Raw genomic sequence first — 24,198 nt, forward strand, 5'->3', positions numbered from 1 at the left:
TTATACAGCGATAAAAGTTCACTAGTCCTTTTGTACTTAAGCCAAATTTTTTGAGGCGCCTCAGAAAGTACAGTCGCTGCTGCGCCTTCTTGAGGATGTACTCGTTGTTGAGTGACCATGTGAATGTGTCTGTGATATGTATGCCCAGGAATTTAAAGTTATCAACTATGTCGACAGATGACCCTTTGATGGAAATGGGGGTGTGGATGCCTTTGGACTTCCTAAAGTCTACAATGATTTCTTTGGTCTTATTGGTGTTAAGTGAGAGGTTGTTGTTATCGCACCATACGGGTACCTTGCCGGTTGCCATGGCCAGGTACAGTAGATGAAAGAAAGGCTTACAAACTAAGACGACACACACCTTCTGCTGCCTCACGGCTCTCCATGGGCACTTCATTGTCCCTGATAAGCAGAGAGGGAGGGAGGGAGGAGGAAACAGCAAATGTACGAGAGAGCAAGCTAGAAAGTTGGATATCATCTCTAGCTCAGGAAATGGAAAAGACGACCTGTGTTTCAACTAATCCAATGTATATTTTCATTGATTCAATATCCTATATTAAAATGTTGTAGAGGGTGGGTGTACGGTGGACGTCACAACCAAACTTGGCATAAACAGTGTTCAGGGGTCTGCCATGACAATAGTCACACAGACACACACACACACACCTGGGGCCACTATAGGGGCCCACTGGGGCCACAAGCACAGTGTTGCTCCAAATTGCACCAAACTTGACATTGTTTAGGAGTCGGCCATGCAAATAGTCACACCAGGGGCTACGTCAGGGTCCCCAACCCTCACCAAATATGGCCCTACAGAAGTGTCACAGCAGTAGTTTATAAAAGCCACAGAAACATTGTGAAAAATTAGCAAAGATAGCACCTCTACAAGCTCACAATGTGGCACATCTCGACACGTTGTGAGCTTGTAGATCTTTATTGCTACTTTTGTGTGACACGTATGACAAAATAGGGCATTCATTGTCTCCACCAGCCGAAGGCTAGGGGGAGAGTATGTTTTGCACTCCGTCCGTCCGTCCGTCCGTCCGTCCGTGTGTCCGTGTGTCCGTGACCAGCTAATCTCGGCCACCGTTAACCCGGTCGATGCCAAATCTTGCACACACACTCCCTGGATGCCAACGATGAACCTCTGCCCCAAACTTTCCAGAACGGCCTGTTATAGCGCCACCAGGAGGCCGCTTTGTGCAAAACAAGTTTTTGCACAGTACACCTACAGATTTTGTCCAAACATCACGCAAATTGGTACACAGTCTCTCTAGAGCCATTCGACGAAACCAGTCTTTCAGATTTCCAGAACGGCCTGTTATAGCGCCACCAGGAGGCCGCTTTGTGCAAAACAAACAAAATGCTGCAAATCATGAACACATCGCGTGATTTCCGTGAAATTGTGCACCCACATTCCCACTAGGCCCAGGACAAAATGCCACATGAACAATTTCAACTCAGCCTCAAGGTGGCGCTATAACTGGCAGAAAAGTGTTTTTACCTCTAACTGCACGGATCTGTGGATAACTTTGTATGCCAACTCCCTAGAGGCCAAGGAAAAACCTTTGTCTGGAATTTTTCACATCTGCTCTTTATAGCGCCACCAGGAGCCCGACATATGTAAAACACATTTTCTATTATTACTCCTTCAGATTTTATCCTAATTTCACACAAATCGGTACACATGATCTCCATAGTCATGTGATCAAGACACGTTTGTTTGATTTCTCATATTCCATCCTGATTGACCACGATTGCCTAGCAAATGTAGCAAATGGCCACACCTCCTCAATGCAGCGTCCCATTCATTGCGATGAAACTGTGCACGCATATTCCCACTAGCCTGAGGAAGAATCCTGGTGGAGACCTGTGCCGATTGGCACTTTATCTAGTTTATGATAAAACATCAAAAGTTGAAATGTTTCTTCCCGATAGTAAGTATAAAAAGAAAAACAAATACTCAAGTAAAATATACAGATAGAAAAACGTACTCAAGTAAATGTATTTATTGTCAGCAGTAGGCTACGAATCACAATAAGTAAAAGGCATGTGAAATTAATTTTGCACTAAAACCCCACACAACTACAGTCTCGGGAATATGACGGGTAATGTGATCAGTTTTATAAAAAAAAGGAAGATGACTATTTTAGTGACTTTGAATTGAGGAAGTGGCACCTGAACCTTACAGATGAATGATCAAAGGAGCTTGTCAGCTATGGGACTAAAGGGAAGCTATACGTACTTCTGCAGTCAGTGGCGGCCTATACTCCAGGGACCTCCTTTTTTTTTGGTAAAAACAAATAGTAGTAGTTGTAGTAGTAGTAGTAGTAGTAGTAATATTGTATTGCATCGCAGCCTTCCAATCAGCCTTGTCAATTATTCGGCCTCATCCTGTACGTCCATTTACCACTAGTTCAGCTAATAATGGTGTTGTTTGTTTGTAATTGTTCTCACTGTACTAGCAGTGCTGAGAGTTTGCATCATTGTATAGCATATGCTGCCTCCCAGTTATACCTTACAGTAATTTCAAGACAAAGTAAAATTGTTTAATCAAGCTGCTTTTGTGTATTTTTCTACTTGGCTGTGCTGAATGCTGTTCATGCTTTGAAGTCAGATTTTATTTATTTCTTTTTATAATTATTAATTATTAAAATGATGACATCATGAACGGGGGCTCCCGATTCTTAAGGCCGCCCCTGTCTGCAGTACCCGTGCTACCTGCTTGAACCTCCTTTCTAAAATTCCCTCTCACTCTAGAGGGCGATGAGGGGCATGAAGCAATTGTCTGAAGTAATTCGGACAGGTTTAGGAGTCATTGTTTAGGAGTCATACCAAGTTCTCAGCACAGACACATTGAGAACATTTCTAGAATTGCATTCTGTAAGCTGTAATTTAAATTAAATGGCTCAGGTTTAGAGCCTCAGCCTAACCATTTTGTCTTAATTTCAGGCCGCCAGATATAGGCATTTTGTGAAAATGTAAGCAAACCTTGATGGAAAAGTCTTTTTCCAAACACTGCAAAATTAAGCTTGAAAAATGACTCATGCAGACTCAGGCATTCACACAAAACACAAGTAATGTTCTGAAGTACAGTAAATCATATATTGCAAAACCTCCTGAGCTAATCGACAGTCAACGGATTAAATGAGATCAGCTAGCTGTGCAGGAAATATATCTCACCAATACTCAGGTAGATGTGCTCCAAACTGTCCAAAGTCCCTATTTCATTCTACTGAAGTAGCTCTCAGGCCTGAACTTCCAAACTAATTTATAAATCGTTACCAGACCAAAACAAAACAGAGCCCACTGCTCGCAAATCCAAACAGACATTTATTAGTTTTAGTCTGAAGAGGAAAAAAAAAAGAATCATGGTCCCGGATTAATTGGAAACTGTAGGCATGAAAAGAGATGTATTATGGGAGGTCATAAACCTATGGAATGCAAACGATATACGTCTCTTCAAAAATAACCACCCTTGAAACGATTCTTCCTCGGTAGACTGCAGGAGGAGGACAAGCTGACTCCTGGCATAGGTGTATAAATCTCAACTGAAGATGAGCCAGATAATGTACTGTAGGGTTGAAGACAGTGATTTAGCCTCTGGGATGCTGCAGTGACAAGAGATACGGCCGACAGTTGGTCATTACAGTGGACTCAGGTGGTCCTCGAATCAATCATACCGAGGCCAACGGAGACCACGACAGATGCCTGACGTTGGCATGATGAAGAGCTCTGCAGAGGTGGGGAGAAGGATGGATAGAGAGAAGAGATGGTAGAGAGGTAGAGGGGCAATAAGCATAAAGCAAGGGATGCAGTCTAAGCTACTGTAATTTATGAAAGGAATAGCTTAATGCACAATCCACTCTGATTGGTTGATAGCTCTGGCATAATAGCCCTAATGATCTAATAACCAAGTCTAATAGTTCTACTTTATAACACTCCACTTGTCCACTAAAAACTGCAAACTATTAAAACTACTAAAAATAGAGATACTTCTTACAGCAGTGAATGTAACATTTTCATTTTCAAAGAGGCTGACTGGCAGAACTGTGATAAGGTGATGAGAGTGACGAACTTGGAAAAAGAATATCTAAATGTAAACATTGAGAAGCAACCGTATTGTTTGTGCAGGCAGTCATACTTTCTTGTTGGAATGATTCTTTTAATGAAATCATTAAAAACTTTTAATTGGGATGTGTATAATTTTCACATTGCCATATTTAGTAGCCCCCCCTTCGTTAGGCCGAACAACCCCCTTAGCTGTGATATCATCAAAATATATCGGGTATACAGGGGTTATTGCTACAGTATATACAGTACAAATATGATTTGTGGAAGGAGGCATCAGGTAAGGAGGAGGAACAGGAGCAAGAGAAATCAAGGGCAAGGATGATTGAAGCTGAACATCTCAAATCAGAACGTGGAGCTGGAAATGCTGGAATATGGCAGGATGAGGGGGAGGGGGAGAATACGAGAGGACAGGGGAGGAAAGCCAAATACCTTTTCTTTAACACTCATTGTGAAGATAGGAATCAGCTACTGTACGGTTACCAGCACAACATAAAACAGTGTAGAACAACAGCCGTCAGCAGTACTGCACTTCAGCCAAAGTGGTTGCATTCACAGAATCCTCAAAGGCGATGTGAGACATTTCTCAAGCAAGAAATGTAACGATGCTAGAGACAGACTAGAACACCACGAACACCGGAAGTTACTTTATAGTATTTTTTTTCTCTCTCTCTATCTCATTCAAGGTTAAAAAAAAGTTCAAGTCAAGTTTTCTACCTAAGGCTAGTGTATTGTATGTGTTATGAATTTACTTTTAGAGGTCTTCTCAAGTCCAATGAGATGCATATGATATTTCTTTCTCTTTTTTATGCAAAGAATGTCTGTCCTCTTCCCATTGAAATATTTGAATGAAACAGCATACGCCATACGGTAAGTCATCTCAGGTTCAGTACGGCTTGGCATGACTTGAGTCATTCCATGCAATTTACTAGTGAAATGAGGGCTCAGTAAATGGTGGCACAACCATTTATCGAGTCTACTGTCATTGTAGTCGCCATGTCTGTGTGAGTCTCGTGGGTCACTGCAAAACATGCCCTTAAAGGACAACTTCTTATATTGACCCCAAATTACTTGCCATGGGGTCTAATTTGCAGAAATTCCCCTGTCGTACAGTTCCCCCAGCAGCCCATAAGCAGATCGCTTTTCTGCTTATGAGCTCTGATCGATGCTATGAGAGCTGCTAAATAGACCCCATGGCAAGTGATTTGGGATCAATATAAGTAGGAAAAATAGCGTATGTGTTATTTAGTCTGGAGTTGTCCTTTAATGGAATTGTGACTATAACTTACATACTGTATGATTAATGTACCTACAGTACAAATAGTATGCTTTAATTGTGTTTGTCAGGTGTGTTCTGAAATGGCATTGATCATCATTACTTCTAACGCAAAACATTTAAGCTTTGCATGCTGTCTTATACCACACAGTGTCTGTGGTTAACACATGCACACAGTCACCCACAGTTCAGGTACCACATTGTATTCAGACCCAAAGGTGGGATGACCGATCTGCTCACCTAAAGCCCATGAGATTGTGGGCGGTACATGTGATAGTTCCAAACTCTGAGCGTCCAAAACAGCCGCCAGATACAGTTTTTCAGTTTGAATGCTCAAGATGCTACGCAGCAGCGATGTCATAGGTGTGCTACAGTACATTGCCCAATTTCCTTCCACCAGAGTTACACTCACCCCTCAGGGAAATTACATTACACACACACACACACACACACACACACACACACACACACACACACACACACACACACACACACACACACACACACAGTAAGCAGAACCATCTAACCACTTTTTAAAAAGTCATGATGTCATTTGCTGTTGAACCAAGACTCAATGCAATTTAAGGATAATGAGAAGTACATGCAGTCGGTGCTAAGAATGAATAATAGATTAAGGGACAGATTGCTGAGGTTGTCAATTACTCATTCCTGTGTTTCCCTGAAGCCTAAAGCAGAGATGAATCCTGTATTTATTGATGTGTCTGACTTATATTTAGTTTTGGCAGGAATAGGCCAGGGCTTTCTCATCTTGAACAGAAAAAGGGGACATTCCTTTTTTGTTGGAATCCCACTGCAAGCTCAAACGCTATACAGGCCAGATCTGTAATGTCGCTTTCATGCCTCCATCTTTCTATCATCGTTCTTTCTTTGTTTATTCTTCCTCTGTCTTCCCTTTGTGAACATGTCCCCAACCCAATTGACACTTTACTCAATAAGATCCTCCATGGACATCTTTTTTGTTGCTTCACTCCCACTCGACTACCAGGCAGAGCTACAGGAGCTCTTGGGAACGAAAGATTGTGCCACAATACTTGTGCTGTCTGTAGCCATAGACTTGTTTTAGAATTCTAATTGTAATAACTCCATCGAGCTGTTGTGGAGAACACGAAAGATCAAATCCAAACGTCTACTGGGGCAGCCTGTGCACACAGTCTGCACTGAGAAAAGGCACAGCACTGTGATCCTGATATACTATGGCCGGTTTTATTTCTGCCTCTTGGCCAGTTCCCACTTCTAAAAGAGACTCAGTCTCAATGTGTTTTTACTGGTTAAATAAAGGTCCACCCTGGGCTCTCACTTTCACACTTTAACTCTAACACTACTCATTATGACCATTTACCCTGTCGTTTGTTCAAGCCATTTACTTTGATCTCGCACTTATAAGTCACTCTGGATAAGAACTTCTGCTAAATGCCTAAATTGTAATTGTAATGGACTCACTCTTTAACAGCCGGGTTAATTAAAAGTCACTTTGCCTGTGCGCCTTATTGAACTTTAACCAATATTCTCCACTCTACATAACTGAGGTTTTTAGCTGTAAGTCTAATGTCTTTTGCTTGGTTATAATTATCTCTGTTTAAATGGCATGGCATCATTCTGGTTGTCTGTCTGTTACTTATCTGGCATTGGAGACTGTGGGGTAGCATAGGGTTATTTAACACATGGAGGCCTTTTCGCTGCATTTACAGCAGAGCAGTTGCCATTAGGAACGTGTGTATAAGTAAGAAAGTTACACATTTCACAGACATCAGAGTCACAGAGTGCTTCACAACAATAAAAGCAAAACATGTCAACAATAACAATAATAATAATAAAGCAAAGAAGAGAAAACAGAAGAAACGCCATGGTAAAAATCAAGAAATTAATGCAGGACTATTTTACAAAGGCCTGTCTAAAAAGGTGGGTCTTTAAAAGTTTCAACAGAGGCCACAGATTTCAGGTGGTAGGGGAGGTCGTTCCATAGCCTTGGGGCGAAAATAGCAAAGGCTCAATCACCTTTAGTTTTTGAGTGGTGCAACCACTCCTACATTCAGGAATGTCTGTGTGTATCATTCATGAGCACGAGTGGTGTGCGCATGCGTGAAACCAGCAATGGTCAGCAATGTCTGTGTACCTGTATCATGTAGAGTGGTGTGCGCATGCGTGAAATTCGCGCGTGTGTGTACAATGCGCGTGCCTGCACAATGCGTGCCTAGCACGTAGCACAGCGCTACTCAACCCGCGGCCCGTCCAACATGTCCTCTATGGCACGGACCCACCAGTCACTCGAACGAGTCGTTCAATCATTGGCCGAGCCAGGCCGATCGTCCTTCCAGGCTATAGGATTTTCTCTGGGAGGGATGGGGTCTAATCTCCTCTTCTGCGGCTGAGAGTAGCCATTTTTTCCCCTGCGCTCTATGGTAGTAGCAGAGTAGCATTGTCAATTAGCATCGAACATTTGCGCTCGTTATAGCTAAATACGGTATTAAAAAATTATGAATTATGATCGAAAATATCAGTTACAATTAAACTGAATGGAGGTGTTTATTTAAAGGGTAACTGTTCCGTTTTGGCAGAGTCAGACGATCCGCGATGTCAACACCAGTCACTCCTCCCAGTCACCCCCAGTCATGATGCCTTCTACCCGGGCATATTAATTTCCTCTTTACGTCCCCTGTCTGTCTGGGACGCTGGGACCATCAGAGCTCCAATAGCTATAGCAATTATCACAATTTAAATAAATAAGCATCTTGAAACTATTTCACATTAACAATGTTGGTAAAACTAAGATATTTGATGGGAAATATATAATTTATATCCACAAATAAAACTGCGGTATCGCACGTGTGTGTATAGCACGTAGCAACACAATGCTGCGTCGTAGCAACACACATCAATGCTGTGTGCGTGCATGAATGCGGTGCGTGTGTGTGCATGACCACGCTATGTGCGCGCGTGCGTGCACGCACGTGTGTGTGTGTGAGACCTTCAAGTGACACTGTTGAGAAACCTTGAAATTCATGCACAGACTAGAGTACTTAACCAAAAATGTAAAATGACACAGATGCTTTCCTGGTTCTAATGTTTTACAACCTGAGGCAAATTTTACAAATACCTTACAGTACAGTAACTATAACAATAAATGTGTAGTTGCACCACTCAGTTCACACGGGTGTGATTTTTTTGTTTAGTGGGAGGGACAACCAGCAGGGCTTGGGATGAGGATCTCAGAGACCTTCTGGGAACATAATGGGTGGATCAGGTCACAAAGATATGGGGGTGCCTACCTGCCCATGGAGGGTTCTGTGTGTGATGACGAGAATTTTTAAATGAATTCTGTAATTTACTGGGAGCCAATGCACGGAAAACAAGATGGGTGTGATGTGACAGGATCTCCTGGACCTGGTCAGCAATCTGGCAGCGGCATTCTGGACTTGTGTGTGTGCACTGACTGCAGTGCACATGCATTATACACAATGATTGATTATCATGCTGAAACATCCTCCTATAGGCATTTGTCATCTAAATCACTATCTGATTCTGTATTCTTCTCCCTCACCTGGTAGTATGAGATATCACTCAATTTAATATACACACTTGAGTTCTCCGTACCAATCCTGAGCCTCTGAGGCCCACTTTTCTCCTTAGGAGAGATGTCAGTAGAAGTACTTAGGAGAGCTCTATTGATCCTCTGCACAAAGATAAGGTAGATAAGGTGGATGAGCTAATTACAAGCATCCCTAATCCTAAATAGCATCCGTGGTTCCAAGAAGAGATCAGATGTGCTTTTTACGTACAGTAATTGACAATTTGTCTGTCTGTCTGTCTGTCTGTCTGTCTGTCTGTCTGTCTGTCTGTCTGTCTGTCCAGAGCTAATCTTATTATATCTTATATACTGTACTTACAACTATAATAATACTAATAATAATAACAATAATAATAATGATAATAATGTATTATTATTAATAATAATAATAATACATTATTATTATTATTGTATAACTTATTTTTTTTAAATAAAGGAAGTCAAAGGCACGGTGATGATCGTGAACAGTCCCATCCTCCCAAACCAGTCTCCAACCGTTTAAATAAAGCAGAGAAGACTTTAACATTTAATTAAATTGTAAAATACTAAGTGTTAGACAGCTGCTTCACCGGGCCACCTATGTGGTTTACAAGGGCTCCGATATGCACAGTAGTTACTGCCTCAGCAGGCGAGTAATAGGGAAGCATTGGGAAACCATTAAGATTTCATGTCTACAGTATATGTGTCCCGGGTTCAGCCATATTTGAAACCCTAAACACGCAAACAAGCCCTGCTTAGCCTTGTGGAACCAAAGCTGTGATGTGCTTGTGCTGCAGCTAACCAACAGGTTGCATTATATATAATTTCCTCCCATGATCCTACAGAGTCTGACAGCTGACAAGCGACTGTGTGTTCCCAAGCCAGGCAGCCGTTCAAGCAGAAGGCACAGTTGTGACATGAGGGAAACACACTTTTAAAGCTGGCTCTAGTAGGTCTACTTTAAAGATTTAAGACAGCCATGTTAATGTGTAAGACGGGCCTGTCGTGCACTGTTCTAAGTATTAGAACGTCACAGCGAAATCATTTGCTGTAAAGAGTCTGAGGGAGTTCCGTTAGACGCTATTAGCATTATTTACAATTTACAATTTAGGCATATAGCAGACGCTCTTAATCCAGAGCGATTTACATTAAGCAAGAACAAAAAGCATGGCAATACATCATATACATAAAAAGTAGTTATCATGAAACATGCGTAAGCTAAGAACATAACAGTGGAATATATCTATATCTATATAATGAAACTATGTATAAACTAAATTAAATTTAGTTGTATGATTTTGGTTGTATTTTTACATGCTGTGTATTTTGTTGAGATTGTTTTTGCCCCTTACGGAGCTATGTGTGTGGCTGGGTGCCTGGGTATGGCACCTAACACACACACAAACACACACGCACATATTAACTGTATATATGATGATTTCGGGTGTGCCAGTACAGTACAGTACAGTAGAGGGTACAGTAGAGGGACCCACACACGGTAACTCTGTCATTTCTCTACCGTTTCGGACGTGGGGCGGCTCGCCAGAACCGGGCCGGCACCCTGGCTGTGGTCAAGTGGGTCTGGAACTTCCGGGGACCCCCACACGGAGTTGCACGACTCACTTTGATTTTTTTATTTCTAATTATGATTACTTTGAGTGTGAATTTGAGTTGCATGTTTTGTTAACTAAATGTTCCCTGCCACTTAGTATCTACAGTAGCCACTAGCACCAAGGACCCGAACCTACACAAATTGTATGGCACCTGCGAGCGAAGGGAGTGACTGCTTGTTACGTACTGGTCAAAGGGAGCAAACTGCAGGGGAGAGGAAGAAAGGTAGCACAGCCAAAACCAAAATAATGAAACTGATACAATAGGCTTTAAAGTGTTTCAATTGGCCAGCCAAATGGGTTATCGGTAAACAAGTGATATAGCACTAATTGTAATTTGTTGAATTTTGTTCATGACATAATAGATATTTCTCTGTATTTTTCAATTTGGCATTTTTATCGGAGCCAACTCTCCTAGAGAAGGCGCGTCTGAAGCCTGTCCTGGACAGGGGTCTCCGGATGTAAAACAAAAAAAACATTTTAATAGGGAGGGGGCAGCCTGCACTGGTAAACAGGGCCTCCCCACCGTTATCACACTTAGGTTCTGGGACGAGATCCTTCTATACCATCTCCATAGAGATGGCCCCTTGCAGGATGCTATGGCCTAGCACTGGAGCAGATTAGAAACATATATTTTTTAAGATTTTCTTTGGGGGCTTTGTATGCCACTATTGATAGGGAACAGTAGTCAGACAGGAAAGGGGAGAGAGAGATGGGGAGCGACACACGGCAAAGGCCTCCGGGCTCGGGAGTCGAACCCGCAGCACGCCGTCCGGCTGGCTTTAGTTAACCGTCCAGAGCAATTAGAACAGATTTAACTTTCTCTGACACCTTGTGGATGTTTTTTCACCATCTCTTGACATAATGATTTAAGACCTGGAATGTAGACATTGATTATTTGTGACAAATCAATCAGCTGCTCAAATGACTAATGAACCATGGTTTGCTCAATATTCACTCGCTTCCCTAGAGACTCCACTCATAATAAGTGATGTACAGTACAGTACAGTACATTACTACAGTATGAATTATGTGTACTGTATATGTACTGTATGTGCATGTAGAGTGCCCCATAATTCCAATATTGGGTGTCAGCGGAAGTTTTCTTTTCAGTCTTTATAATGGACCTCTGCTTTTTCCCTAACCCGTGAGGGTTAATTTGTTTCGTTTAGTGGGGTCTAGTCGAGTGTCAGTACTTATATATCATATGATGCAGTGTCCTTATGGCTAAACATGCTCATGCACCAGCTTAGATACCTGCGTGCTGGTGAAGAAATCGGTTAAAATCCTTCACGGCTCTGGAGGACGTACCTCCACACATACAGTATGTTTTATACTTTTTTTTACTATGTTTAATAATGTTATAATTGAAGTATACTTTTCCTAACCAAACACATCAGTAAATATTTCAATACATATTATGTACCATTGGTGCACTCTCAGCACATCACAATTTCGTTGTACTTGTGCCTGTAACAATGACAAATAAACCTAATTCTGATTCTGAAATAATTATAAACTAGAAAGAGGCAATTCTGGGAAATTGCAAAGTGTGGTTGCCTACATCGCACCCGTCGAAAATGGAATTGCTTTTGGCTCTGCGTTGATTAAGCCACCCTCGACATGTGATTCAGATTTGCGATGGATCGGACATTCCGTGCGTGTAAAATAGGCCCCTCCCACTAACTTCGGAAGACGATTACGGCCGAACGATACAGAAGATATAAATTCTGACTGTGCTGTTTTAATTGGATAGGTCCGGAGATCATGTGTACCGACTTTTGTGAGATTTGGACAAAATCTGTAGGAGGAGAAGCAAAAAGTTTGTTTTGAACAAAATTCTAAATTGCGGGAAATCTATCTAGACGCAAATGGGCCTATATGGGGAGATGCTTCTTGACCCAAGGAATCCAGGGAAAAGAACATTTTGATTTTACGACCTACGGTTCAAGAGTTATACCCAAAAATGTAAAGTTGGCTGTTATAGCGCCACCATGAGGCTGACCGATATACTTCTAAGGTAATTAATTTTTGTAATTATTATGAATCTCTCCTCCAAGTCTTGTAAGTATAGCCCTTACGGTCTCAGAGGAAAAATTACTTGAAAGTGAGTTTTTGCATTTTCCCATTCATGTCTATGGGGAAATGTAATGCACTAATTAATTCATATCAATTAAACTATCCAACAAATGTCTTATCCCAATACACGCACACGATTCCCGATGTAGCCCGTCGTTTTGACATATGGCTTGGCTCGAGTGCGTGCGACAAAAACTGTGGGAGGTATAACACGACAAAATAAAGTTTATCTGAAGAAGAAGATAAATAAAAGGGCAGAAAAGCAATAGTATGGTTGCCCATAGGCAACCACACTAACAAACGCAAGCCATTAAACAGACACTGTGTGTGCTTCACCACACAGTGGGCACGGGCACATCCGTACATATACGTGTCAAGAGGCGCCAAGAAAGCGCCTAGAGCAGGCGTCTCTTCCTAGTTGGCGGATGGAAATTACGCTTGCGTGCGGCTTCAACTTGCAAAGTGTTTCCGTTTCTTTGCCGATGCGTCAAGTGTGCTTTACACCCAGAGAGATGATTTCTCTGCAATTAGAAAGTTTGTTTGACCAACCGTCTGACCAATGGTGTAACTTCATCAATCAGTGACTCAGACATTTGTGACATTTGTGACTCAGACATTTGTGTTTGTAGCACCAAAAGACATGAAATAGCAAGCAAGCCACAAGCAGTGTAAACTCTCCTGTCCTGTAAATACCCACTCACAATCCATTTAAACCACCTCCACATATCGATTTGCCCATTGTTGCCCCTTTTTTTTTCACTTTATATTGATTGAAAATGAAAAGTGTCCTGCTGTGCATATTTCTTCTGTCTTGAGTTTGAATGCAGTCTTTTGTGTGGATTTTCAAGCCTGGTACAAAAGGTGTATTCCTACAGATTGCTTAGTTATACTGTACCGTAGGCACCATGGTTTGATAGACCGTATAGGAGAAACAAGATAGTATATGGTTCGGTCTATAATGCATTATAATTGCATTTATAATGCATTATACCACTTGTCATAACTGTTTATATCGCAACTTATAATAGCAGTATTGTGCTGGTCATAATGAAGTATAGGTTCAGCAGGCTGAGAACAATATCTCAGTTCGTAAGCAAGGACCACTTGACAGACAGGTATAACTATACTGTTAAAACAGAAAGTAGGCAGGGTTTCAGACAGCATTGCTGTGGTTTGTTGACAGTAGCAGCCAGGGTGCACCTTCTTGTTTGGCATTGCAGTGGCCACACCTTGTCTGCTACTGTTTACCCACGTCAGAGGTATGGCTTCTCTATCAGTTTATTTGATGTTGTGACTGTAAGAAATGATTAGAAATTATTGACACTATTGTGTTATGTCACATAATTTAAACAGCCCTGCCCAAGAGATTGTGCATTCTCTCTGACTTTTAAATGTCTGTGTAAATGAATTTGAACAGTAACTTACACATTTAAAACATCAACCCTGACCTTGACAACTGGAGGAGCAGCTCCTGATATCTGGCCAGTCTGGAGATAAGTTTGTGTGTGGTTGAGGGAGTTATCTCCTTCAAAGTATATACTTAGCAATCGTGGCTCGCAAAGACAAAGAAATGCAGTGAATGCTTTTATTAAAATGTCAACTCTCGCAATCTAAATGTATAACCCAGAAGCATTTCTTTAGCAAGATAAGCTCACATTCTCAAAATGGCCTTTCAAGTGTAATGTGTGTATCCACTATCCACTACTTGAAAAAAGCGACATCCGGTTTTGTAAAACATGAGATGTTTGAGAAAGTGCAAATCTCTGCATCAAAACATTCTGTGGAAATAAGCAGACATTTATGCAGAGACTGCATTCTTATGTGACTTTTTATTATTATTACTGTGCCCTGTGTCTGTCGGCCACTGGCCTACTTGGGAACAAAGCAAGTTGGGAACCATAGTATGCAATACCCGTTGTCATAGCACCCGTTTTAACCACCTGTCTGTGTCCCTTTTGTGCCCATATGGAGATCTCTGTATCTGTCTGTCTACCGGTGTCTGAAACTGACTGTGAAAAGTGGACTGGTTAAGTAATCAAATGGCAGATGTGTGGTTGCCATGGCAATCAATTGGCATGGCAGAGGCTGGAAATTGGACAGGTGTGATCAATTGGCTAATTTGGACCCTGTCCAGAGCCTGGCCCTGGGCGGAGGCTTTTGTGCTGGTTCTGGACAACCGGCTATCCGACAGACTCGACACCGGGCACTGCACTTCCTGTGGTGGTGTGGAACGTGTGTGTCAAATTTGAAGCCCATATAGCTCCATATATGGCCGTCTCCATATATGAAGATTACGACACTGACCTCATCAAACCCTGGATATCCATACATGGAGAAGACTGGATCTGCATGGTGCCAACCAGAAACTCTACATCTGACCTCAAACCCTTAGATCTCCATATATGGAGCTGATTTTATCCGGTTTTATCCTCGTAGCAGATTTTGTATTCGCCCCTTAGATCTCCATTCTCCATATATGGAGCTGACCTGTTCTGACATTACATATGTTGCTCTGACCTCATCAAACCCTGTACAGAATTCATTCCATATGTTGATATGACCCCCCCCATGCCAAAGCGCCAGCACTCACCCAGCAGTCTGCCGTCATCCAGGGGGATGTGTGCGTCAGTGCGTGCTTGCTCACTCTTACTCTCAGGGCGTCTTACTGGTTGTTTAAATTATTACTGTTGGGTTATTGGCAGGGTTTATACTGATGCCAATTATTTGGCAAAACTCACAGGTTGAGAACCACAGTGCTAGAGCAAATTTAAGCCCCACTGACCAGATCAGCAGCACACCAAAGCAATGGCATGCAACAATGTGCATGCCATGCACACACACTGTACAAGCCACAGCTGTTCCACACACACACACACACGCACACACACGCGCACACACACACACACACACACACACACACACACACACACACACACACACACACACACACACACACACACACAAACACCACTTCAACAAAGCTTATATTACAACACTTAAGTAACATACACTTAAACCTCACTAATCCGATTCTCACCCCCCCCCCCCCCACACACACACACACACACACACACACACACACACACGCACACACACACACACACACACACACAGCGCAAGCATAAGTAGGTTGCTGGTTGCTTGCTACAGCATGCACAGTGCACACACAGGCAAGAATGAGCACATAACACACCAGAAAGGGACACAAACAATATAGGAAACTGATCTAGGCAGTTGCCTCATCATTATAACCCATTTATCCACCAACTGTACTGATGATCTTTGTGAATATTTTTCAATTGAACACGACATGCCAGTTTCACTTTATAATGAATGCGTTAAGGCTATCACACGCGCCAGTTATTATTATTACCCTCTATTGCATCACTCACTATTTCCCCCAAGAATAAAATGAGGACCAAGTGCATTTGGTCATTATGGCATTCATTACCCAGCCCAAGGACTTTCCATGCCAGTGACATTAGTCTCATGATCATCACTTCTACCACGTTGACGTTGACAGTTTATGACAAAGGAGGTCAGAGATTATTCCCCGACCCCTCATTATTCCATAGGGACGGCGCGTATCCGTCAGCTTTTGCTTTTCGTATTGTATAGGTAGGAGGAGCCGTTTTCCTGTGATTGTCTCTGACTCCTCTCTCTGTCTCGCTCCCTCTCTCATTTTTCCAAAGTTGAATTATTCCGGGCTGTCTAGTGAGCTGTATCGCCAGCGGAGCTGTGCGCAGGGTTGGCTGGCTGGCTTGTTTTGTATTGTGTTGTGACTTGTGTGGAGCGGAGCAGAGGGAGATCAGGGGAACGCTTGCCGCGCCTGTCACCCAAGCTGTTTCGGGTCCTGGTCCCGACCCCGACCGCTTCTTCTCTAACTTCGTTTACGGCTGCTTTCAAGATGACAGAAGAAAAGACCGTTCGTCACATAAAGCTGGTAGGTGTCTTGAAACCCCTCCCTCCGCACGGAGAGAGATGTCTCTCTGTGTGTGTATGATGTGTTGGTTTTCAGGTTTATTCCGGCGCTCGAACGCAGAAGCGATAGAACTGGGACTGACGACTCGATCCGCCGGGGACTCATTTTTCATCTAGCCGCTTGCGGATATTTATTTTGTATTCTTTAGCTCCATGACATAAAAAAAAACTCGATCCTCTGAATGGAACCAGATCAAAATGCGATCCAACATGATGTCAGAGGTAGGCAGACTTCTGTATAATGTTCATAACTTAGCCTTGGTGCTCTATACAGCCAGAGTCGTCATTACAATTCGGCTAATTGATCAGGTCGATATTGACGTATAAAATACATGTTTAACCCTCACCGAAAATATTGACAGTATAGAAGAGTATAGACTAATGTTTTTTCTTTCCGTTTGCTCATTAAATAGTTGTAGGCTATTCATCTGATCACTGGTGCGTAGCGTAGCCTAACGTTCGGAGGAGGAGGATTTATTTTTTGCTGCGATTGGACACTTTTGTTATCAGCTCGAATTAATCCTTTTCATGAATCATGAGTAGACTAACTTCTACTACACAACAAGCATGCCATATTTCCATTAACAAGACAGTCCTGTTTCGACTATCTGTCATAGCCTAAGGCTAAGCCTATAATATACCACATTTGCATGTTGTTTGTTTTAAAGCCTATTCTTTCACAGAGGTTTTTTGAACAATATTTTTGCTCTCAGATAATTTAATTGTCTGAACGGGACTGTGTCCCAATTGTGATGAATAGGATATATGAAGTTGTTTTAGGAATAGGATTCATATATTATGGTAGAGCTCATAGCTTCCTATATCCCATATTAGAAAATGTGCTAATTTTAAATAGTATTTGGATCATATACAGAAGTGTTAATGCTGAAGGTCATCACTGAACTGGACCTCAATGGAACATTATTTTCTGGACTGGGTTTGTCTCTGTTGAGTATCTCTGAGGGTTGAATGAAGAGCTTTGTCCACATTCCACGTCCCAATTGTCAACAGAAAATAAAACTGACCATATTATAGCTTAATTCGTCAACATAGATCTGGGGTCCAAACAGCACGTTTATGAATTGTCCTTCACCCCCAGTCCCCCACAATCATGCCACCCTCCAACCCTGTCCCCAGTCAGTGCATCTCACTCTCACTCACACAGCCTGGATTTTGGATGATATATAGGTCTACTTACTGTAGATCTCTAGAATCATCTGATTAATAACAGGTAATTTTGTCCAGATTGGCACAGTCTCTCTCCCTCCTTCCCTCTCTCTGTGTTTCTTTTTCATTCTCTCCCATTTCCCACTGTAGAATGATTTCCCCTCTGCCTTCCGACTGATGGCTACAGTACATGGGTTTGGAGGAGGCAAAACAATCAATGAGAAGACAGGGGGGAGATAAAGGTATACAGTTCACTTTCTATCAGACAGTGAACTGTAGCCTACTGTATGTAGTCCACCAATGTCTCTGCTTTACCATGAAGGCTTGGGGCTGCTTAATCTTTCTTGTATACCATTACACAACATGCCTCATCAGGCTGATTACACATCAGTGAGCTTGTGATTACTCCAATCTGATAAAGATGAGGATAGAGTCAAAGCTCTCTTTCCCAGCTAATACATGGTTTTATCATTGGGGTAAATACAGTATAGTGAGCTCTCTCAGTCTCTCTCTTGCTCCACACCTTCGGCTTCACATGTCCATATTTCTCCCTCTTACCTTCTATCTCCCTTTGTGCCACTTTCTGCATGTCTCTGTATGTCTGCCTCACTCGTTCACTTTGACTTTCTCCCTGCGTGTCTTTATCTCTCTTGCTGCCTCTCTCTCTAATGAATGAATGCTGTTGCCTCCGAGGCACGTGGCAAAGCTCAGTCTTCTGTCTCTGTTTTGGCTGCTTAACCTATTTTGTTATGCCTTTTGTTCGCTAAACCTTGGCTATTTAGTACCAAGGATAGCCTGGGGATTTAGAGAAAAGTGGTAGCTTAAAAAGACTATTATCCAATGTGTTTTTGTGATAAAATAGAAACACTATACTGTTTATGTTAATTTAGGATTAATTTCTTTAACAAATGATACTGATGGAGAATAAAAAAACTCACCTGTCTAAATTCAGTGGGTCAAGACTGGTAGCAGACACAAGCATTTCATGTTTTTGAAATAGTGATACTCATGGAAACGTGACACATGTTCTGTCTTAATTTGCACAAGTACTTTGTGTACATGTGATGATGCGTGCGTGTGTGTGTGTGTGTGTGTGTGTGTGTTAGGGCCGGTGGTCAGTTTAGTCCAGCAGGTGCTGATTCCAAGGAGAGCCATGAATCTGCCCTCCTGACATTTTTTAAATCCCCATCCTCCATTTTGTGCCTTGCAATCACCGAAACATTCGTCACAGTGTACCAACTATCCGTGGCAAATCCTGACCACAGCGATTCCACTAATTCCTCTCAACGGTTCAAATAAATCATTTCAGAGGAGCAAGCACTAGCTCTGCCCTTAACGGATCCAGTGTGCTACTGAGTTTCTACTGAAAGCCATATTGGGTAGATGACGATGCTAAATGAGTCTCTAAAATCCTATTTACTAGCTGTTAAGTCAATGGATGTGAACACTGCACAGCGCTTTTGTTTTTGTTCACTGTGCGCTCTCAGTGCCAGTGGTCTTACTCATTTTAGCACAGTAAAATGCCTGTTTAATGAAATGACCTCCTCTGTAATATCAGACAGACATGCATGCATTATGAATGAAAATCCCTGACACACTGTAATGAATTTCCAGCAATTTTCTCTGCTTGTTTCAGTGTCTTGTAAGTGCACGTCAAACTTGTGTCCCATGGACCCAGCCGTGCCTGAGTGGCAGACACAACATAGTGGATGCAGTCAGATGGCAGTCAAAGGACTAGAAACAATTCCGCCGTTGTTGGGGAAATCAATTATTTTCCCCAATTGTATTTTTCATCATCGCAATAGGGGTGAAATTATTCATGGAGTGTGTGTACTCTGTGCAAGCAGTAATAAATGTAATGGTTAATAGATTTGGATTGCGCTGAAATTGAATGTATGCAACAGAAAGGAATAGCTGTGAAATAGAGGGGCTGAGTCATGGGTACAGTAAAATAGTTTCCCAATGCAATAGAATATGAAGGTATGGAATCTGGAGCGAACCGATCATGAAGGACAGTTGGGCTCCTGTTGTTGTATCCACACTACATTGGATCTCCATGGTAGTCACCGGTTCACTGCCAATAGATCACCCCCCTCACCCCCCCCAATCTCTCTCTCTCTCTCTCTCTCTCTCTTTCTCGCTCACACACACACACACACACACACACACACACACACACACACACACACACGCAAACGCATGCATGCTCGCATACTCATGGTGACACATACAGCACACACATTTGCCCAAAGCACAACAGCAGAAAGGGACAGACTTTTAGCGCATGGCACCACATCACTGAGCATTTTCCTGCCGGCGAAATATGATTTTAATTGGAATTTATGGTTGTGTTGGTTGTGTAAGTGTCTGTGTTTGCCAGGGGAGGTCAGAAGCATGTTGTTTCTGACCAGACCATGCAGGGCAGTTCAGCTGTAAACAGCTGGTCAGCTATATTTGAGCAGTACAGGGCACGCAGACACTTGAGAAAGCTATACAGATTTATTCTAAGGAAGGACTCTCAAAGTCAAGACAGTGTGTCTGTCTCTGCCAGCTCATTTCCCTTTTCACTTCAGCCCCATAGTTCAAAGCACCAGCCTTTACTTTCTAGTTCTTTGAACTAGAGCGTGTGTGGGGCTATATATGGGGCTTGGAAAGAAAATAAGTTGAGAGTCCATATCATAAGATGAGCAATGTTACAGTATTTCATTGAGCCCTGGTCCCATCATGGGGCGGATTCTGGCCTCTGGGCTGAAAATCTTTTCATATCCGAATGGGAAGAAAGTTATCAAAATGTAGATCTGTGGAGTGTGAACCAGTATAATCACACAGTCCTCTCTCCTTATCTCCTCAATAAGCTGCTGAATGTATAATCATGAGAAAAAGACAAAAATAATTAATTGAAACAAAACAACAACAACAAAAAAAGCATGTGTGTACATCGACTATATAATTATGTTCTCCTCTGTAGCATCAATAATGAAGTAGCACTAGCGGATCCCAGCCCATGCTCTTAATGAGGTGTGTATTGTACATTTTCCATGGAACAGCTTGTGTGCAAAAAGCCTGTCCCAGTCTAAGAGGCAAAGACCTAAAAACTGACAGGCTCCAGGCAGAACCAACCGCTGATCTCTGGGGATCTGTACCCAGCTGGTCTGGGGCGAGGAAACCCTGCAAATGATGAGGAGAGATCTTAGGAGTGGATGTGAGCGTTTCTACGAAGATGTGGAACATACTTAACTTGAGACATTTTTATTTCTTAGTTTATTCCTTTCTTTTTTCCCATCCTTCCTTCTCATCCACCATCAAGCTCTCCAACTACATTCTACCGTCCCTCTCCCACTTCCTTCTCTGTCTCTGTCTCCCCATGCTTTCTGATCTCAGTGTGTGTAATTTAGAGAAGTACAAACCATTTCAAATTGAGGTTAATGACAGTGTGTTATAAACAAACGATATGCATAACAGATTGCACATGGGTTGACAGGGTTTTACTCCAAATTTAAATTCTCCATCTTCACCTCGGTCTAAGATAAAAAAATCTTTTAGTAAAGGTTTCATTGGTATGGCTTCTCATGGGGCAAAGACTGAATATGACAAGGCGATCTTGACAAAGCGGCTGATTGGATATGAATCTCTTGATTCTTAAAGTAATGGCAATGGCAATATATTAGTTTGAAGATTGACATAAATTTGCCCACCGTTAGATATTGAATATTGAGTTTTGGCCCAGGGATTTGCAGGTGTGGATAGATACATGTCCAGCAGTGTGAAATGGTGAACAAGATGTCGTCACTCCTATTTCTGAAGATAAAAGGTAGCCATTAGCTCTGATGCAATACTTGGAGACAAAACAACATTTCGGCAGCTATTAAGATGCTTTCTTCAGGGTTGATCTGATTAACCACTTTCCCTATTTTCGGCATGTCAGGCGAAACTTGTTAAAATGTTTCAGAAATTTCGAAAATATAGCCTATCTACAAGCTCCCATCACGACACGTGAGGCTGTAGGTCGGCTATGTGTGCTGTTTTTTTTGTTTAAAAAAAAAATAGAACTTAAGTGGTTAACCTTGATGATGACAGCTTCAAAGTGTGCGGCTACCTTTATATTTGTATACTTGTTTTCATTGAAAGGCATCACTACAGGTGTGCATTTCACCTATTTGAACTCTGCATCACTGCTGTATAACCTGGAGCAACACGTTGATAGTGACTTCTTTCTCATGTGTTTCTTATATGAAAGAGTAAAATACCAACTGACAGTGAAACTGACAAACACTGAAGGACTATATCGTACTCTGTACAGTATATAAGGATCCTCCCACACAAGAGAGAGAGAGAGAGAGAGCCTTCCTACCCTAGCCCAGCAGCAGCAGGCCAGCAGCTGAGCTTGAGTTGGCTGCCAATTTCCCACTGCGCTAGTTAACAGCCAGCTGCCTGCGTGTACTCCTGCAGAGCCACACGTGTTTCCCATGATCTCACCTGCTGGCACCAGGAGCCAAGGATCAGACCCAGCTTTGCAGTTATGCAGCGGCCCACCCGGGAAGCCTCGCTCCCTCGGGGTACACTGCCGTGAGTGTACTACATTGGTGCCTGGATGTAAGGGCGTGGAGGTGTTGGAGGTGGGCAGTCAGTTCTGAGGAAGTGGAGGAGGGAGGGATATGAGAGAGATAGAGAGATGGACATCATCCCTGGGGCTAAATACAGTATAGCACACTGGAGTGTAAGTGTAAGATGAATATTGGGTGCTCTGTTAACCTACTGTCCATCATTTATCCTCCTCTTAGACTCATCTCTCTCTCTCTCTCTCTCTAGTATCTACCTAGCTATTCTACTATCTGTCTGTAACAACAGTCAGTCAGTCTACAATCTAATCTATCTATCTGCCTCTCTTTTATGGGACAGCAATAAATATTTCAACTTGCTAATGGTTTTTGGCACAAACCGGTGCAGGCAGACATAGCTGGTGCTTGCAGTTCTCAGGCAAGTGGGAGCAGGTATTAGATCAAGTGGGATAGAGATAAATAATGATGAGACACAAGAAAACACCAAGACGAGGCATGATCAAACAATAACAATAAAACACATTGAGCATGAAGTTTGGTAGATTCTAGGAAGTGCCAAGGGTCAGAGGGAAGAGTCCAAGCGATATTCCATGCAAAAATGGAATACACACACACACACACACAAACTACAGATACTGTACACACATGGTGAAAGTCCAGTTATTGTCTCCACCAGGCCGAAGGCATGTGGGGAGAGTATGTTTTGCACTCCGTCCGTCCGTGTGTCCGTCCGTCCGTCCGTGTGTCCGTCCGTCCGTCCGTGAGCAGCTAATCTCGGCCACCGTTAACCCGGTCGATGCCACATTTTGCACACACACTCCCTGGATGCCAACGATGAACCTCTGCCCCAAACTTTCCAGAACGGCCTGTTATAGCGCCACCAGGAGGCCGCTTTGTGCAAAACAAGTTTTTGCACAGTACACCTACAGATTTTGTCCAAACATCACGCAAATTGGTACACAGTCTCTCTAGAGCCATTCAACGAAACCGGTCTTTCAGATTTCTCAGACTCCATCCTGATTGGTTAAGATTGGCTTCCAAAGTTCACAGGAGTGCTCAGTTTCAAACAAAATGCTGCAAATCATGAACACATCGCGTGATTTCCGTGAAATTGTGCACCCACATTCCCACTAGGCCGAGGACGAAATGCCACATGAACAATTTCAACTCAGACTCAAGGTGGCGCTATAACTGGCCGAAAAGTGTTTTTACCTCTAACTGCACGGATCTGTGGATAACTTTGTATGCCAACTCCCTAGAGGCCAAGGAAAAACCTTTGCCTGGAATTTTTCACATCTGCTCTTTATAGCGCCACCAGGAGGCCGACATATGTAAAACACATTTTCTATTATTACTCCTTCAGATTTTATCCAAATTTCACGCAAATCGGTATACACTATCTCCATAGTCATGTGATCAACACGGAGCGCCACCATTTCCCATCTTCCATCCTGATTGGCTAAGATTGGCTTCCAAAGCTCACACGATTCGTCCATTTCGAAAAAAGGCCACAAATCACAAACACAGTGTGCAATTTCCGCTAAATTATACACGCACATTTCCACTAGGCCGAGGACGACATGCCACAATTTTTTCCTCAAAATCAGCCTCACGGTGGCGCTATAACAGGCCAATTCCTGTTTTTAGCTATAACTGCATCGATCTGTATACAACTTATGTATGCACACATGGAAAAACATTGTACCTGCATCCCTCCAACACGAACCTCCGGCCCAAATCTTCCTCAACAGCCTGTTATAGCGCCACCATGACGCCACAACCTGACCTGCCCTGGTGGAGACCTGTGCCGATTGGCACTTTGTCTAGTTTTCTTTTTTTTTTATTCCAACTACATATTATGTTATATTATCTGTAAATTCAAATAGATAA

General features: G+C 42.5%; 1 protein-coding gene across 4 annotated transcripts in view; it reads left to right on the top strand.

The window, feature by feature from the left end:
- The window catches only part of LOC310873119 (putative E3 ubiquitin-protein ligase MID2), a 184,093-nt gene that overhangs the window by 48,075 nt on the left and 111,820 nt on the right, over positions 1 to 24,198 (top strand). Inside the window, exon 1 of one of the 4 annotated variants that reach the window (XM_083785419.1) lies at positions 16,140 to 16,544. The exons of 1 other annotated variant lie outside the window; for it this stretch is intronic. The gene's annotated coding sequence lies outside the window, so the exon portion shown is untranslated. Of the gene's footprint in view, positions 1 to 16,139; positions 16,545 to 16,606; positions 16,805 to 24,198 lie in introns of those variants that run through there. 2 more of the 4 variants (XM_083785422.1, XM_083785421.1) reach the window with 2 other exon arrangements.

The sequence above is a fragment of the Protomyctophum parallelum genome (genome assembly GCF_964188405.1).
Source record: "Protomyctophum parallelum genome assembly, chromosome: 16".
Taxonomy (NCBI): Eukaryota; Metazoa; Chordata; class Actinopteri; order Myctophiformes; family Myctophidae; genus Protomyctophum; species Protomyctophum parallelum.